This window comes from Mustela putorius, unplaced genomic scaffold, assembly GCF_011764305.1.
Source record: "Mustela putorius furo isolate JIRA1106 unplaced genomic scaffold, ASM1176430v1.1 tig00000577_pilon_pilon_pilon, whole genome shotgun sequence".
Classification (NCBI taxonomy): Eukaryota; Metazoa; Chordata; class Mammalia; order Carnivora; family Mustelidae; genus Mustela; species Mustela putorius.
The window spans coordinates 6,315,252-6,334,659 of NW_025421421.1; the positions used below are offsets into that span (position 1 = coordinate 6,315,252).

Here is a 19,408-nt window from a genome sequence, read left to right on the forward strand (position 1 = left end):
TAATGCAATCCCTATCAAAATAACCAACTGCAGTTTTCACAGAACTTGAACACACAACCCTAAAATTTGTAAGGAACCACAAAACACCCTGAATAGTCATAGTGATCCTGGAAAAGAAAAGCTGGCTAGAGGCTCACAATTCTGAACCTCAAGTTGTATGACAAAGATGTAGTCATCAAGAAAGTATGGTACAGGCACAAAAACAGAGATCAATGGAACAGAACAGAAAACCCAGAAATATATCCACAATTATATGGTCAATTAATCTGTGACAAAGCAGGAAAGAATATCCCACGGGAAAAGGACAGTCTCTTCAACAAATGGTGTTGGGAAAACTGGACAGGTACAGGCAAAAGAATGAAACCAGACCACTCTCTTTCACCATGCACAAAAACAGTTTTGCCATCAACTCAAAACGGATTAAAGATCTAAATGTGAGACAGGAAACCACCGAAGTCTCTGAAGAAAGCACAGGCAGTAATTTCTCTGACATTGGCCATAGCAACTTTTCTCTATATATGTCTCCTGAGGCAAGGGATACAAAACCAAGAATAAACCACTGGGACTTCACCTGCACAGTGAAGGAAACAACCAGCAAAACTCAAAGGCTACCTTCTGAACAGGAAAAGGTATTTGCCAATGACATCCAATAAAGGGTTAGTATCCGAAATACAGAAAGAACTTGTAAAACTCAATACCCCAAAAATGAATAATCCAATTAAAAGATGAGAAGACAAGGGTAGACATTTCTTCAAAGAAGACATACAAATGGCCAAAAGACACACGAAAAGATGCCCAGTATCACTCATCAGGGAAATACAAACCAAAACTACAATGAGATACCATCTCACACCAATCAAATGGCTAAAATCAACAACATAAGAAACAACAGGTGTTGGTGAGGATGTGGAGAAAAGGGAACCCTCCTACACTGTTGGAGGGAATGCAAGCTGGTGCAGCCACTCTGGAAAACAGTGTGAAAGTTCCTCAGAAAGTTAGAATTAGAGCTACCCTATGACCCAGCAACTGCACTACTAGGTATTACCCAAAGGGAGAAAAACCCAAACAACCTAGTTCAAAGGGGCACACACACCCTGAGGTGTACAGCAGCATTACCAACAACAGCCAGATTACAGCAACAGCCAAGTGTGCACAGACTGACGAATGGGTAAAGAAGATGTGGCATATATATTCAATGGAGTACTACTCAGCCATAATAAAGAGATGAGATCTTGCCATTTGCAAGGACATAGATGAATTTAGAGGGGATTATGCTAAGCAAAATAAGTCAGTCAGAGAAGGACAAATACCTTATGATTTCATTCATATGTGGAATTTAAGAAACACAACAAATAAGCAAAGGTTAAAAAAAAAAAAGAAAGAGAAAGAAAGAGGGAGGCAAATCAAGAAATGGACTTTTACTAGCGACAACACAGGGCTGGTCACCAGAGAGGAGGGGAGAGAGTGGGGTGACAATTAATCAGCTGATGGGGATGAAGGCACACACCTGTTGTGATGAGCAGGGGGAGGGCTGGATGGAAGTGCTGGATCACTACGGTACACACCTGAAATTAATATCACACCAGCAGTAGGTTAAGTAAGTGGAATTTAAGTAAGAACTTTAAAAAAAAAAAAAAAAACAAGTTAAGTTTTCTGTTAGAAAACCTTCCAAACAACATACTTCAGCGAGTTTTCAAGCAATGAATTAAAGAGCTACAAACGCCCCCACTACGTGCCAGGGGCCTGGACTCCCACAACGCACAAGACACATCTGCTCCCAAGGAGTTCGAAGTTCACGTCCAGGGAAACATCGTCAATGCCACGTGCTCGGTGTTCTGCGAAGACGCGCCTGACTGTGCGGGCTCCAAAGGAGGGCAACAGGAGGAGTATACCCCACATGAAGAGGTGCTTGGCTCGCAGACACCGGGCCCTGTTGGTCTGGAGCCCGCTGGCCCCCGGCCCAGCCCCACCCGAGCCTGAGTGCTGACTTCACCCCAGGGAAGGGCTGGGGTGGAGCCGACCAATAGGAGCCACAGAGAATGCAGAAGCTGCCAGAAGCATGTCTCACCTCCCTCTCCGCAGACCTCTCTGGATCTCCTCTGTGGGTTCAGTTTGGGGCCCCCCTAAGCGCCAACCACAGCCTCCCAGCCCCCCATCAGTTCCTCCAGCCCAAGCCACAAGGACCCGCTGCTCTTTTGATGAGGGAGCAGGAGGCTGGCTGAGGACAAAGCAAGAGCTGGCGCCTTGCACCCCCCCCTTCACCCGCTCCCCTCCATTGGTGTAGCATTCCTCAGGCACCCTTGACTGCCATAAAATGATAAATAGTTAACTTGCTGAGATCGCAATCCTGCAAAACAGGAGTCTCCCTTGGTTTGCAAATGTCCTTGAGATTACAACAAAGAAGTTACCTTATCAATAGCCCAATTTCCAAAGACACAGAACTCAGTTTCTCAAGCCTAATGTCACCCTCCCCTCCATAAAAAACCAAAGGAGGTGGAGGTAGAAGGAAAAGTAAATAAAGTTAAATTTCTTCTAAACCTAAATCTCATTAACAAGGATGCTTGATAGCAGGAATGTAACATTCCACCAGACTCCCAATTGTCTTTACTTGATAGTAACCAGGTCTTCAATATCCTGATAGTATTCTTTGCCCCAATAGCCCTTCTGAACACCCCTTTGTCCTCACCTACCCAACTCCTGTGTATATAACCAACCACTCCTAACAACCCGGGGCAGCAACTCTTCCTGCCCACAGGTCCTGTCCCCGTGCTTTAATAAACCACCATTTTGCACCAACGACGTCTTAAGAATTCTTTCTTTAGTCGTCGGCTCCGAACCTCCTCACCCCACCGAACCTGACTTAGGTTCTGGGACTTCATCATTTTTGGCGAGCCAGCCAGGAGATTTCTGAGTCTTTACATTTGGACTCTGTGCTTCGGTGCAAAATTGGTGAGTACTTTCTCTCCTTTTCCTGTACTCTCATTCCAGGGCTTTTTCAAGGAGTATGGTCTTATTGGAACACTTGCATGTCAATTGCTCAGGCTGTAATCCTCTAGCCCATGGCTACTCCACGGGGAGGAGAGCGTCTGCCTTTTGGCTGTAAGCTAGTACCCTGGCCGGAATGGCAATAAGACCCAGAAACTTGATGGCCTCTCTTTATTCCTGTTCTTATAGAAAGTTGTCTCTCTTGGGCACGGGACAGCCACCTAAGTCACCAGGACGGCTGCCAATCTTAAGACTCCCGTGTGAGGTTTCCTCTTGATTGATCTAATGTGATCCCCTCCACATGCCCGGTCTAGCCACTTCTGGCCACGAGACCTCCACTGGGAGCCGGCCGAAACCAGTACCCGATTGAATTAAAACGCAACCGGGGACCGTTTCCTAGGGAAGTTGGCTGTAAGGACCACATGTGTTGGAATGTTGCATAGACCATGATGGATTTCAGTCTTTACTGTTTCTCATCAGTGTCTTCTGCAAACCGCCTAAAGCTATGAAATTGGGTAATTTCCCCTTGCCAAACTTCTCTAGCATTTCCATGGGTTAATATGGCAAAACAGTATGCAGTCTTCAGGACATACGATAGCATGGCACAAGCATTTTAGTCCATTCACCAGGCACCCATCTGTAGCCTAGGATGCGATGGGGAAGTGGAGGGACGCCGGCACCCCTCCAGGGCCTCTTACGGCAGGAATGTCTTCCCAGGGAAGGCAGGATGGTGATCAATTGCGATATCTTGAGGGACGCCTCTGGTCACTTTTGACACACAGGAACCTCTGACATATCCTGCGTGGGACGCTACCCAGGAGTCAGGGGGGATTTGGTAATGGACCTTCATTACTTTTCTGGAAGCATGGCCTCAGTAGGCTTCTTCAGTTCCCAAGGACTCTACCTTGGGGTGCCTTTTAACCCACTGGAAATAATTTGGATTGCAAAACTTAGGAAAGGACTGAGCTCCTGTAACACTGCATGGCCGCAGTGGGATCTATCAGTTAGATCTCTGCAGGAAACAGGGCAAATGGACCTAGGATACCTTCACTGCTCATACCTAGGCCTTCATTGCTCTACACCAGGACCCCAGACTAACCTCCCTCTCCACAGACCTCTCTGGATCTCCTCTGTGGGTTCAGTTTGGGGCCCCCCTAAGCGCCAACCACAGCCTCCCAGCCCCCCCATCAGTTCCTCCAGCCCAAGCCACAAGGACCCGCTGCTCTTTGACTCCCAGCTTCCTCCGTGGGCTTCTCGCCAGTCTGGGGAAAGCCGCCTCACCCAACTCTATTTGCCAACCTCAGACTTCAGGCCCCGACCAACCGGTTACGCTGCACCCGCCCCCTCCCCACCCCCCATGACTCCCTCTGGCTGCTCTCTGCTAGAATCCCAACTTTAAAATGGAAGGAACCTCAGAGTTTAAGTAAGGCACCTTCGTTTGGCCTAAAGGAGCCAAGCTTCAGCCCCAGAAATGTTTTGGTTTACACAGAATTCCTTGAAAGCCGATCCAACGCCTTTCCACCTATCTTCTTTAAGGCCGCCTCCTCTTCCTGGGCATCAGATGATGGAAATGTTCTGGGTCTGCTCTGCCCAACATGGGAGCTGCGACACTTGCACTTGAATGCAATGAGTGCAACTAAGAAACAGAATTTTTTTATTTTATTTCACTTTCGTTTAATGTAAGTGACTACACATGCCTAGTGGCTAGGGTACTGGGCAGCCAAGCACCCATGGCCATCCCCACTGCGGGGAAGCACTCGCGTTGCTGGTGTTTGCGTACTTGGGGTGGTAGGCAGAAAGAGAAGCAAAGAAGAAGCATTAGCCCCTGAACTGATTCAATTCACAATTTAAAAATACAGCAACTCCCAGCCCCCCTGACCTCACCCACACACACAGACCCACAACTTGCTCAGATAATTGGGTTAACATATTTTCAGAGACTAAAGCTCCCTGGAACATGGTGGCAGCAGGGGAAGGAAGTCTGGAGGACATGGGGGCCACTGAGGAGAGGTCGGGAGTTGAACCCAGGCCAGGGAGGGGAGGAGATCTCCGTGCAGAGAGAACAGGAGATTTCTGGCTGTTTTTCCCTGTTCTTCAACCCAGTGGGCAGAATGCCTGCCGCTTCCCAGGGGCAGTGCTCTGACCCGCTCTCTGCTCCCTTCCCGGGAGGAGTCCCCCCCCCCAGTCTTCCTGGGACACACTTCTGGCCATCCCGGCACTGAGGACACTGTGAAAGGCAGTCCCCTAGGTCTGGACTGGTGACAACTGGTTTCTGGGCTGGACATGTTGAATTTCCACATCTCTGACTTTGACAGGGACATGATCAAAGAAAGTAAAGGGCAGCAGGCTCCGGCCTCTGCTGAGTATTTTGCTCCTGGAAGGAAAGCCTGAGAGGCTTTAAGAAGGTGACTGTCCCAGCCCCGGCCCCCTGGGTTGATAATCTCTCCAACAAATGCTCAATAGTACAAACACCAGTTACTGTCAGCAATGGTAACTGCGTGAAAAGTTTCAGTACATAAGTGTGAATACAAGAATATTAAAAGGACAGTCTTCTAAGAATACAGTTTTTAAAAAAGCACCACAGCTTCCAGAACCAAAATGCCCAAAACGGGGAGGGGGGCTGTGCTATGATCTTGGCAGCCAAATAAAAGTAGACTTCTTTTATTCAAAACTTTACTTAATTTTATCTATTTAAAATTTGTAAGCATCTTAGCAATGGCAAAACCACAGCGGAAAAAAGTCAGTGAAATTCTGACTAAAAGCCGCCTTGACTGGAGACTTCTCCAGCAGTGTGGTAATCTGAGCGACTTAAATGACATCACAGGATATGCTAAGCAGCCCGGTAGGACTGAGTTGGTTTAGTTTACTTTGTAACTATAACAATGGACTCTGGTCTGCTCTACTCATGCTCACATGAGTCACTCGCACCAGAAGACACGGCATCCCTGCACGAGTAAGCACTCAGTTAAGCTCCTTTCTCTTCCCCACATTTTCTAAGAAGCAAAGGGAAGTACCAGCATTACAATGGTTATCAGTTCTGGAGGAAAGGACACTCAGGGTGAAGACAAGCGCCCCCCATGGGAAGCAAGCTGGTGCTTCCAGCCCACTGTCACCTGGGGCGGGGCGTGGGGCCTCACCAGTCCAGCCCCTTAACCTTGCGAGTCATAAATAAATGAGGAGTGGTACCTGCCAACCAGGCTCATGGGGACATTAAAATAAAAATACCCATTTAACACCTTGCTGTGGGAGTATGAACCACACAGACCAGAGGCTGGAATCTGCTGATCGCAATCCACAAGGAGCCCAAAAAGCACACAGCGGGGCATGGGACAGAACGACGCGGTGTCCCAGGGTGGGCTCCGCAGTGTTTGGTGTCTAAGGCACGGCAGAGTCAGGTCTGGAACCCAAAGGCCTGATCTCAAAAGCTCATAGGCAGCCCCAGCCCGGGGACAGGGTCACCCCAAAGACTGGCTCTGGCTTCCCTGAAAGCAGGACACCCTCCCTCCGGGAAGACAGGCCGGGCTGGTGCTGCCTATGTCATCGCAGCTACAGGGTTCACATCTGCAAACTTCTCTCCAAAGACCTTTCCCCCATGAGGACCACCGTGCACCAAGTGCTCCCTCTGCCCGAGGAGCCCAGAGTGGCGGCACTTCCTCGGTCTCCCTCCGCTCTGCTCCATGAACCCGCAGGTGTTTGCGTCCTTTTAGAACCGGGTCTTTTCCAAGTTAGAAAGGGCCCGGGCTCTCCCAGCCCTGGCACAGTGCCCACAGACCAACCGTGCTCACGGTGCAAACGGAGGAAACGGGTGACTCCAGTGAACCGAAGGCCTTAGGAATTTCCAGGAAGGGGGAGGGACCCCTCTTAAAAGCAGCAAACTACACCCACAGAGAATATTTAGATGAGCACATCAAAGAATTCAGGAAACACCAAGTTTAAACTCTTTAAACTAAAAACACAAGCTCACAGATATGCGTAATGAGGTCTATTGTTCCATTCTACTGTGACCTTTTAAATCTCTTTGTTCCTTCTGTGTCTGTCTACAAGGTGTTTGGGCAGGACTCCAGTTTCAAAACACAAAGAAATCTAGCTTCACATCTGCTGACTCAGCACAAGTCTAGAACTTGGGATTTGGACAGCAAAGAGTAAGGGACTCCACCGGGTGAGCACTGGGGACCTTGCAAACACACACTCGGCCTTCGGGCACCTTCCACACCTGGGTCACAGCAGCTCACGGAATTTCCAGCCTCATCCACATCTGGGAAAGCAAAGTCATGAGGCTGAGCCCAAAGGGCGGAAATCATCTAATCGGGCTTCAAGAACTGTGCTCACTGGGACCACCTAAAATTGTAATCTATCTCTCATCTCTTTCATCTACAAGGAACCCGAGGTCTGGTTTGGCTCAAATGTCAAACTCTTGCCTTCTGACCCCTCGAAGCTCTGCATGTCCCCATTCAGGCTTCTCTGTTAGAACGCCCGAGTGTCTGTCAATCACCTTTACACCCAGCAACTCTGGGGCAGCTCGAGACCAGGAGAGTCTGGAACATTGCCTTCGATTTCTGCACCATCGCGAGGGTTCAAGAAAGCCTGAAGGCTGGTTTCAGGAAAGCCTCCACGCACTGCGTGAAGGGGTGGCTGTGTTACAAATGTTTCAGGGGCGGGCTGTGGTGCCCCAGTCATTCCTAGTCCACCTGCTGCTGTCTGCTAGGGGGTGGGGGATGGGGGTGGTGTGTGGTCTCCCCACTGCTCCAAGAGGACAGCTTTCCAGATACCCAGAGAGAGGCAAGCTGCTGGGGCACACACAGACACCTGCTCCACAGGAGGGCTTGCGCCCTGTGTGCATGCAGGACTTCAACAATTCCCTCCAAATGCAGAGGTCCCCGGACCCGGAGAGAGAAAGTGAAATTTCTTTAAAAACTCACAAACATCTTCAATCCTCCAGACAAAGAGCCTCTTTCTAAGCCAGGCCACTTTCCACAGTGCATCTCTCAGAGGTACCTCCTGGATGACAAAGAGAGCTGTAAAACGTTCTCCCTTACAAAGGAGACAGCAGGTAGGTCGTGCCCACAGGGGGCAGGGTGGCGATCCTTCCACCCAAGGCTCAGCTCCCAAAATCAATCAATCAATCAATCAATCAATCATTCAGCCTGCAGTCAAATGCATGAAGTTTCAGCTGATCTTATGGAAGTGTCCCAGGCCACCACGACAGCAGGAAAACAGTGGGACTCAGGGATGGCCTCTAGACTCCCAGCTCCATGGCTGGGCCACCCATGAGGGTGACAGGAAGAGCGACCACGTGAAAGCTCTGCTCCGTCTTTGGTGGGGAGGCAGAGTGGGGACAGGAAGTCAGTAAGACAGCAAGGCTGACACATTTGGGTATACGTGGCTGGGTGTGTGTGTGGCTTGTACCTTAAGGCACTAGACAACCGATTAAGGAACCATCAATCACATCAAAAGTAGGATGAAGAAACAGAGTCCATTGCACTGCTTAAGAATAATGTTCCAAGTTTTTGCAGTGGAGCAATCCACAAACACAGAACTCTTCCTCCTGGCTAGTTCCAGCCCCACGTGAGGCACAGGACTCTAGCTCCTTCCCCATGGGGCTAAAGTTAACACTTCAGGGATAGAACCTCCCCAACTTCTGACCCCAAAGCCCTTTTTGGTTTGTATCTTTCAACTATTAGAAACCCACTTTCTTGATTCATCCTCTTTCCAAGTCTTCCATTTTTATAAGCATCCACCTAACTCTGTTACCAAAAAAAAAAAGAAAAGTGAATCTGAAAAACCATGGCTCACTCCTGGGCCCAAGAACGGCACTGCAAGCTTTGCAGATGCGCCCTGTGGATTCCTGCAACTCTTATGAAACAGGGACGGGGTGATCACAGACAGAGAAACTTGCCTCAAATCACAGAGCAGGTTAAATGGGTACAGCTGGGATGCCCGCACGGGCTTACGTGACTCTCTCCCAGCACTGCATTCTCTTCCTCTAGGGGAACGGAGCAAATGCCATTGATACTGGATGGCTGCTGGTAAAACATGCATGCCGTGCCCTTCTGCAGGCTCCAAAAGACCCATTTCACAGAAACACACAGATGAGGTTCCTCAGCCTCAACACCACTGACATTGGAAGGCCCGATTCTGTGCAGAGGGGCCTGTCCTATGCACAGCAGCGGCGTCACTGGCTCACTGACACCCCCCTCCCCACCACCCCGTGAGAACCACCGAGTTTAGCCAAGTGCCTAAGATCATCGCTGGTTCAATCTTGACCAACACCAAGAAAGAGCCCCTCTAAATTCTAACCTGATGGAGGTTTCTGGGAGAGCCAGCAACAGCTCCTAAAGAGAAAGCACTCGTTCCATCAGATAAAATGCACCAGGCAGAGAATGTGACCAGCTCTACCTCAGTGGACTGGAGGCCAGTTCCATCCCATAGCTTCCACACCAGGCTGGACATCCCCAGGGCCATCGACCTCCGTTCAAAGTTTCTAGACCCTCACCCAAATCCAACAGCCCCATTTTGCACCCACAACCGACACACAAACCGAGAACAGTACCCAGCAGCGCCCAAAGCAGTAAAAGCACGAGCGACAACACAAGGCCCCATTCCAACACACACGGTCTACTGTCGGGCTCAGGGCTTGAAGCACCTCCCATGGATTATCGATCTAATGTAATCCTTCACCATCTTCAACAAGGACGTAGTATTTATCTGCGTTTTATGAATGAAAAGACTAAGGCGCAGATCCCTCAAATAACCCGCCCAAGGTCAGACCACAGTCCCTGTTCTTTCAGGGGTTTTAAGATTTTATTTATTTATTTGAGAGAGAGAGAGAGTGGGGGGAGGGGGCGGGAGGGACAAGCAGACTCACCACTGAGCACTGAGACCATGACCTGAGCCCAAGTCAGACACACCTAAGTGACCGAGCCTCCCAGGCGTCCTGAGTCCCGGTCCCCTAACCACTATCTCCAATGCCTCAGAAAACCATGGGGCCGTCGCTTCCCTCTCCACCTCTACCAGCATGTGACCTTTTCCTCCAGATGTGTCAGGAGCTGGGGGCTGGCAGCTAGCTCAGGGCTGACACCACCCTACTGACCAGTCTTGCTCAGGAGGGCAAAACACAAACCCACTCATCTCTACTGCTGCCCAACCCACACATGTCTGCCTCGAGTAACATCACGCAGCACTTGCTTAAATGTCTGGCTGAAGCAGGCCTGTGGGCACCCGCAGGGATGTTGATACACCTGTCTGGTAACCAGCAAAAAAGAAGTAAGGCCAGATGGAGAGGAGTGACACTGGACCTGGGCAGTCACCCCACTCTCGAAATCCATCCCTATCCACCTTCTCAAAATGTCACTTAAAATTCTGCTAGATACCAACATGAGCCCTGAAAATCAAGTTTCCAGAACTTACCACGTGCCCTGTTTCGAAAATCAAGCTGCCTGGCATACTTCCTCCTCTCCATGATTTTCACAAGATTACCCCCAAGTGGTTTTATCATTGCACTGGCATGCGCTGTCGACATCTTCGAGAACTCAAGGCACTTAACACAGCTAGGACTCCGAGAGGTCTAAGGAGGAGGCCTGGGTGGGTGTTCTGTGTCTAAGAGGTGGTGACGGTGATGGAGGCGGGGGTGGGACGACACTGGGCTCTGGGTTCTGGCCCAGATGCTGTAGCGCACAGCGTTCTAAGACACGGGACAATGTTCTCTTTCACTCTGACCTCGCAGAAGCCAGCCCAGCAGAGGGACCCTCGGTGTACTGGCAGCCCCTGGTGAGACACACTGAGATTTTCTCACCTTCACTGAACAAGAAAAGTTCCAGCATTCACAAAGTGCGCCACTCGTGACCTCACTATTCTTAACTAACAGGCTCAACACTAAGTGCCAAGAAACAAAAAGCACTTGACATTGCATAGAAAATACTGCCCGTGTGCACTCACAGACAGTGACCCTGGACAACCACGTCCCCAGCTGCTTAATGCCTGAGCTGCACTCAGTGCATGTGGGATAGGAAGACTATGCCAGTCTAGAACTGACAAGGCTTCAGGGGAAAAAAGGAGGAGAAAGTCATCCCAAGCGCGGAACGGTGGGGATGGCACATGTGTTAACAAGCTTATCAAGAAAGGGCTTGCTTAGTTAATATTTGAAAACCATGAGCTCCCAGAGTAAATGCACCATTCCTTGTACTTTGATATTCTGGCGCTGGGGCAACGAGGAACTTTTAAAAATCACACCAAAAAATCTGCTTTGAACAAAGAAAGTCCTCTGGGATTATTTCATTCAGAAAAGTTAACACTGTTAAAGCTGCTGTCTCAACTATAAAACAAAGATAATAATATCTCTATCTCTCAGCATGACTATACAAATTAAATGAGGTAGTGGATGCAAAGCATCTTGCTGCTTGATCATAAGCAGGTCCTTAAATGGTCGGCTCTGTCACAATGGTACGTGACACTCAAATCAAAATCTAAATTTAATCATCCCTTTACATTTTAGACACCTCAGAGATTTAACAAAGTATCTTTCCCTTCTCACCACCTGACAGGGGCATTTCCAACTACCGCAGCTGTCTTCAACATCACAGAATGTTTCTCAAAAGAACTGGGATCCCCATCTCACACAGAGGCACTTGAGTTAAACTCAAAGCAGCTGAGCTGATCAAGCCTATGAACTTGGAAACAGTGCTACTAGGAGGTCAAAGTTTAACTCACTGAAAATTCTATCCAATTACTTAGTACATTTAGAAGGGATTTCTTTCTTCCTTTCTTTCCTTCTGTCTTTCTTTCAAGATCTTATTTATTTGACAGGAAAAGAGACCACAAGAGAGTGAACAAAAACAGGGGGAGTGGGAGAGGGAGAAGCAGGCTTCTGGAGGAGCAGGGAGCCCGATGCGGGGCTCATTCCCAAGATCCGGGGATCAAAACCTGAGCCAAAGGCAGAGGCATAACGACTGAGCCACCCAGGCGCCCCTAGCAAAGATTTCTTTCTAGTAAAGTTTCCTTCATATACAGAAAAAATCAGCTGCAAAGAACCTCTCACTCTTTCTGTTACAGCTTGCATTAGTTTCTACCTTCATAAATGAAGAATAATGGTATCATTCATAACTTCGTAATTCATGTCGGTAACTTCATAATGCAATTTACAATTTTCCTATCTTCCTTCTTGCTATGGATGTCTTCACGTCTACAGCCTGCCTTTCGAGTACAGCCAGTGCTTCTCACCATATATCAGTGGTGATATATGTCTGTTGCACTGGGTAGGTCCTTAATCAAACAGAATAAATCAAAGGTTCTGCTTCTCCTGTCCCTACACCTCCCCATCCTCTTGCGAAAGAAAGAGAGAAAGAAAGAAAAAGACACCATACAAATCTCTATGCGCTTGCTGACTAGTTTCTTACATAGAAAGGTTTTTAAAGAAGATCCACAACTTTATTTCTACATCAGTTTTAAAAGTGGTAAGGCAACAGGATTAAGAATGAAATTGAACTGGAGCTCAGGTCTCTGATTCTTACCCTTCTCTTTGGTATAACTCCACAAGGACACAGAACAAAAACTAATGGGGGGGGGGGGAAGCAAGTCCCATGCATTCTTCTCAGGGTATTTATTTCCACAAATTCCGCAGGAGCAATTACTGGCCACAATACACAGAAAGCATGGCTGTGGAGTAAACATGCTCATTCCAAAACACGAGGCGCACGTGCTTCCTCCGGGCTGTAGCATAGATCTCACTCAAAGCCGCTCCCCGCCAGGCCAAGGAGTTAGCTCAAGGACCTCTCCCGCACAGGGACTGGAGTTCGAGAGAGGGCTTCCCCCAAACTTAGCCACCTCCCTGTAGATGCAATTTGACTCCCTCCGACACCTCCGCTGGGCCTTTCTGGTAACCCCACGGCAAAACAACCCCCTGCTCCTTAGTTCTCCAAAGCACCCCGGCACATTCGGAGCCTCCCCAGCTGCAGCCCCCGCCCTCATACTCCGAGCCACGGGTTCAGCAAGGGCACGGGGAGCGTGCGGGGCTGTGGCGCGGGCAAGGGCACTCCCCGCGTCCCCCGGGGAGCTCCGCGAGGCCGGCTCTGCCCGCTGTCCACCGGTCCGCGCTGCAGCCTTCGTTCCCCGGAGTGCGCCCGGGCCGGCCAGGCCACTCCGCCCAGAGGGCGCACACTTACGTCTCTCCTCCTCCCCGGCGGCAGTGTCGGCAAAGTTCCCGGGGCACCAGCGAGTGTGCGCGGCTCCCGCCTGGGGGGTGCGGGAGGCGGGGCGGGCGGGGGTGGAAGAGGGTCCGGGTGGCGGGGGTCGCCGGGTTCCGGGCCCCACACCCGCGCGTCTCCCGCGGCCTGGCCCGCCGGCGTGCAGCCGCACCGACACCGACACCGCCCGGACACCGACAGCGCACGGACACCGACACACCGACACCGCGCCGGCTGCGACCCCGGAGGCTCCAGCGGGGAGGCCGCGGGTGTGGCCCGGCAGCAGAGGTTTTTTTGGAATGCAGGGTGTGGCCCTCTAACACTGCGAAAAAGAAATGAGTCAGCCCGTGGAGCCTGACCAATAAGCGTGTTCACTGGCGGCTAAGGCGGAACTTTCCTGTCTTGATTTATATCAGCCCTTAAAAAAGAAGTTGTTTGTTTTGCTCCCCCCTCAAACTTTAGCCTTTAGCAACTTCCAAGAAAACAGTAGATGGCTCAGTAAAAACTCTTTCAAAAAAAGAATTAATCTCATCATGACACACGAGATCCGTGGATGGAGGTTAATTTCTATTGCTTTCAGAAAAAGTTCCGGAGTTCGGCGGGATTCTGGATGCAGTGAGCAGGGGGCCTGGCCTCGCAGCAGATTCAGATCCGACCTCTGACACAGAATCACCTGGGCAAACTACCTGCAGTGGGGGCGGGGGATGACAAAATGCCCACCTGACAGAGTCTGGGGGACAGCTTATATGTAATATTACACGCAAAGCACTGGGCACAGTGCTCACGTACAGCGGGCACACAAACAGCGCTGTCTTGTCCCTGGAAGTTCTAAGTCGACCTTCAAAAACTAGGACAAACTAGCTTATCATTTTTTAAAAATTATTTTTGATGTTAAAATATCCAAAGAATTTTAAAGCTGAAGTAGTACTTTGGTGTTGTGTGGTCTGAGTCCTTTATTTAAGTGGTTAAAAAAAAATAAATAGGTAAGAATAAATTAAAGAAACTTTTGGTTTAGGATTCTTGGGTTTGGTGTTCCTACTATACAACAGGAATTTTACCACACACACACACAAAAAGGCTTAAAATTGAAATGATTTCATTTATGCCATAGTAAACCAACTTTTTTTAAAAAGTAAGAGTGATTTTGCAAATACTCCATCTGGGCTACTGGGCCCTAACCATTATTATGGAATAAAAATACAGGAAAGTTTATGTAACTGGGAACTGGCAAATCACAGCAGACTGAAGAATGGCTAAGTCCCGGGGACCAGTTAAGAAATGAGCTGATGGCTAGCGGGGATAGAGAAATTTAGCAGAGGAGTAATTTTTTTTTTTTTAAGTTAAAAATTAAACCTTCTTGGCTTTGGAGATAATCTCCTGAGTTTAACTTCCTTGTATTTTTTAAGAACCAATCATTCATTCTACAGGCCAAAAATTCTTCAAAATACTAACCAAATACCTGATCGAAAGTGAGATCAAAAGGCTCTTTCTAAAATGGGATATTATGTAAACCATTATGGAAGAGTGGAAAGAGCACTGTGCCAGGAGTCCAGAGCTCCCGCCCTGACTTAGCGGGGCACTAAGTCACTGCTTCATCTCTCTGAAGGGCTCCAAGGGTTCTTCCACCCGGAAGACTAATTTATGGTCAAAAAGGGCAGGTGCAGGGTAAGCCTATGACCTCACATTTATCCTTAGCAACAGGCATAATATTGGCCCATAGTCTAGATGATGGAGCTGAAAATTTCCCTTGACTCACAGAAAAGTAATCTCATTGTCCTAGATGCTTTAAGTTAAATTCTATACTCATCTGAGCTCTCTCTCCCCCAACTTCTCTCTCTCGAATTCACTAGCAACAGGTATGATGACAGCCTCCCACTGTGTCTCCCATATCTCTACCATTCTTCCCATTCCCCAAGCCAGGTCACCAAGGCTGAGTGTCCTGACTGCTGTTCCAGCCGCCAGGTCTTCTGTGCTCCCAATGCATCATCACCATCACAGAATAAATATGACAACACCATGTGCCACCATGCCATAAACCTTCCCTCTCACTATCAATTAAACAGCTTTGGTTTTATAGCAGATATCAAAAGGAAAACATCTGCTTTGTAGGCAACTTTCCTCAAACAGTCATGCAAATTAATATGTATTTTTAAGCACCGTGATTTTTTATTTACAGAACTATTATAACCGATCACACTGGTCAAACTGGTCATATGTTGGCTGTTACACCAAGGACAGCAGCTCTTTTATACGGGAAGGCTGTATATGTATATTATATCTATGTATAGACATATACATAGATATATGTCTATACATAGATATATCTATGTATAGATATAATATACATATACATATAGTTGTGTGTGCACACAAGTCATATGTTGGCTGTTACACCAAGGACAGCAGCTCTTTTATACGGGAAGGCTGTATATGTATATCTATGTATAGATATAATATACATAGATATATGTATATACATAGATATATCTATGTATGGATATAATATACATATACATATAGTTGTGTGTGCACACAACTCAGGAAACTTACACCTGCAGCGAGAAAAATGCGATTGTCTAAGTGGGTAGACATAAGCAGATACATTGAGATACATGAAAGAGGAAGGGGTAAGGTAGCCATCCAGAAAAGAGAGAGATGGTTTACTTTGTTTCTACTGCCTAGGATCCAGTCAAGCTTAAATTCATAAAATGGGTGCTCTGTCCGGAAGAAGGGCTTCATACATATGTCTATCTGAATCATTAACTCAAACCAGTTGAAAGATGTTTACAACAAACCTTATGCTTCCAAAGTAGGGACACAGTTGCCAACGTTGCTACAATGTACTATTTCTAGGATGTCTTTTTTGCCTACAGCACCAAACTATCTGGCTATGGTTGTATAGTTCAGAAAAAGTGACAATTAGCCCAAGGGCCCAATGCCTTGATGTTCAAGCAGCAAACACTGGCCTCCACCGTTCCAACCCCCACAGACCACCCAAAAAACCCTCCATCAAATACAGCAACTGGTCTACATGTTCCCCTAAAGCACAGGGCTTAGTATCACCTCCACATGGAGGCCCACACCACACCTCCTGGCTGTAGACCTTCTGTCACTCTCCATACTAATGGTGACCTTCCAGACCCTTCCTCTTCCTGGAACCCTCCCCACGTCTCAGGTCTTAAAGAACTCTTCTTTCCTCCAAATGCCTACAGACCTCCTTCTTCATACCTCCATCTCAACACAGACTTACACAACCTTAGTGTCTTCCTTCCATTTGCAATCCCTCCCCTGACCCTTCTCTCTGGCCAGATGATAAAAGTCCATCTGAGGAAGAGACTATGTCTCAAAGGCTTTGTATCCCTCCACCCAGGACACAGCCGAACACACAGTCTGATATAAATGATGCTCCAGGTGAACAACAGCCACAAAGGAGAAAGGACAAAGTTTCTTGGGGCTGCTGATACCTCAAGGAGAAGTACATATTATAGTTGTTCAGACCGGTTGGCACACAGAACTCAAGCGGCAGGTGTGTTTCGTTGCTCTCGCTGACATGTTCCAACAATACAGAATGCTACTAGTGAGAGAGCAAGTTGGATACTTCCTAGAGGGAAGCAGAGTTTACAAAGGAGTGTCATCACATAAAATCTCAGTTCCTCCAACACTAACCCACTGAAGAAAACAAAGGCATTAAGTCATTTTCTCTTCCCCTTCTAGTAAGGCACACATACTCACACATGCGGCAGTCCTGCCAAAGCACCAATTCCTCCTGAAAGAGACCTGGCTCTCTCCACGTTACACGGGAGAGCCATGAACATCTGCTCTTTGCCCACTAGTGCTCCTTGTTACCAATGGCAGCACAAGGTTCTTCAAGGCAAACTGTGACTACTAGAACCGTATTATGAATTTGTTTTATACAGTTTAAAAGCACACATTGTAGGATGTTTGCATTAGAGCAAACTCCTATCGACTCATTTTTCTAAGTTTTTATTTTAATCACCCAGGGTTCATCACAAGTGCACTCCTGCATCCCTCTCACCCATTTCCCCCGTCCCCCACCCACCTCCCCTCTGGTAACCCTCAGTCTGTTCTCAGAGTCATTATCTCTCTCTCTCTCTCTCTCTCTCTCTCCTCTCTCTCACACACGCGCGGGCGCGCACACAGTCACTAGTATCCTCTGATTAGTGCTAATACATTTCTGCTTTTATAAGATAGGAATAAACAGTGCCATTGTTCTCGAAAAGCTATGTCATAAACCAGCTGTCCCACTATATAATTATATTTATTATAATTGCCATGACAAAGGCACAACTTCTTACATATGCCAAGTCTAAACAGATGAATTAGTCACTACTCTCTAGCTTGCGGGTTAACAGAAATGGCACTTGAGGCATCCCCAGTAAAGGCAAGGTGGGCACATGATGGAATGAGCACTGGGTGTTAGGTAAGACTGATGAGTCACTGACCTCTGTCTCTGAAACCAATAATACATTATATGTTAAGTAATTGAATTTAAATTTGGAAATAAATATTTAAAAATAAATCAATAAGAGTAAGGGGGAACATGCTGACTCCGCGTGACCCAGCAAAAGGAAAGCCACAGGGGTAGCTGGGTTTTAGGACCAACTCAACCTGACCCCCACCAGAACCTGAAGGCAGATCTGTTTCTACAGATTGGTTCCATTCTCCCTTCCTGAAATCTGTCTTCTTCCGCTTAACTCCCAGCTCTCTCACCAAGAGGGCCTATTCCATAGCCATAGTTGTAAAGATCCTCAGGGAAAACTCCCACTGTTCCCACGTGGGGCCATGCATCCACCCAGAGGTCAAGGTCTCCCTTTTGGCCACAGGTCTATACCAGAACTACCTAGGTGGGTTGACAGGAAGAGCAGTACGGTCTCCAGGTAAGTTTACTTCCCCAAAATAGAAAGGAGGGCTCATTTGTCCCCCAAAGCACTACCACCTATCAAGAAATCCCATTTTATGTCTGAGCAAAAGGTTATCTAAACAGCCCTAAGCCTGGTAATAAATTACATTCTAGAAGTCCACGTCTAAGGTCTGAAATAAATGAAGTCTCAGGTGGCACCTGAAATGCATTTCACTGGAGACAATCGTACACATGGGCTTCTCTGGCCAGGCTTTAAAAGCCTATTTAACTTATGATTGATCTCAAATTAATGTTAATGATATTTCTAATACTGTATTCAAATCTCATTCTTAACACTGTTCCTTTGGGAAACTGTACTTGAAATTCCACCCAGAACAAGCAAAAAACCCGCTCAGTTTAACTCACTAAGGATCCAGTCACGAGGGTGCCTTCTGCTGCACACACGCTAATTCCCATTTGTTGTGTACACAACACAGCGAGGTAGATGTTAACAGTTGTCCTGGGCCCACTGTTAATGGGAGTCAAGAGGGTTTTGAGCTCAAGGTCAACTGCTAAAACAAGCAGAGACGGCTTCAAAGCCATGGACGTCTAAGCCCAAGCTGGGGCTCTTGTGTCTGATCCCCACAGCCACCAGGCAGGCCCAGGCTGACAACTGAGGAGAACCGGCTAGGATTTTCAACCCTGTGTAAACACCGAGATCTTCAATTATGGAACACTGCGTCAAAAACTAATGAAGTACTTACTGTATGGTGACTAACGTAATGACAAAAACCAAAAATACTGAGATTTTTTTACAGAAAAGAGAAGGGGCTAGTGGTCAGTCATTGTCAATAACCAGACACTAACTTTCTATATCCTTCCTTTAAAAAAAAAAACAAAAGAAAGAAAGGAAGGAAGGAAGGAAGGAAGGAAGGAAGAAAGGTTTTATTTATTTATTCAAGACAGAGACAGAGCACAAGCAGGGGGAGTGGCAGGCAGAGGGAGAGGGAGAAGTAAACTCTCTGATGAGCAGAGAGCCTGATGCGGGACTCAATCCCAGGACCCTGGGATCATGACCTGAGCCAAAGGCAGACGTTTCACCAACTGAGCCACGCAGGCGCCCCTCTATACCCTTCCTAACAGAGGATACTTCTCTGTGGTAGAACAAGAGAAAGTATTTCTGTCTGACCCCTAAACCGTACTAATAACTACATTTACATGAAGAGCCTCTGAAAAATCAAAGGTCAATAAATAGTGTCTTCAAAATAAAATTATTGTGGCCTGTAGAGAAAAGAGACCACTCTTTATTAAAAAGTCCATCTAAGGTATTTTAAAAGAAAATTAAAGTTGTAAAAATAACTGATGTGACACACTTCTGCCACTA

The 19,408-nt window shown here is 47.6% G+C and overlaps 1 protein-coding gene across 15 annotated transcripts in view; it reads right to left on the bottom strand.

Moving 5' to 3' along the window:
* SGMS1 (sphingomyelin synthase 1) overlaps window positions 1–19,408 on the bottom strand; it is a 266,380-nt gene that overhangs the window by 83,440 nt on the left and 163,532 nt on the right. For 2 of the 15 annotated variants that reach the window (XM_004764121.3, XM_004764120.3), the window contains exon 1: window positions 13,143–13,503. The exons of the other annotated variants lie outside the window; for them this stretch is intronic. The gene's annotated coding sequence lies outside the window, so the exon portion shown is untranslated. Of the gene's footprint in view, window positions 1–13,142; window positions 13,504–19,408 lie in introns of those variants that run through there. 15 annotated transcript variants of the gene reach the window in all.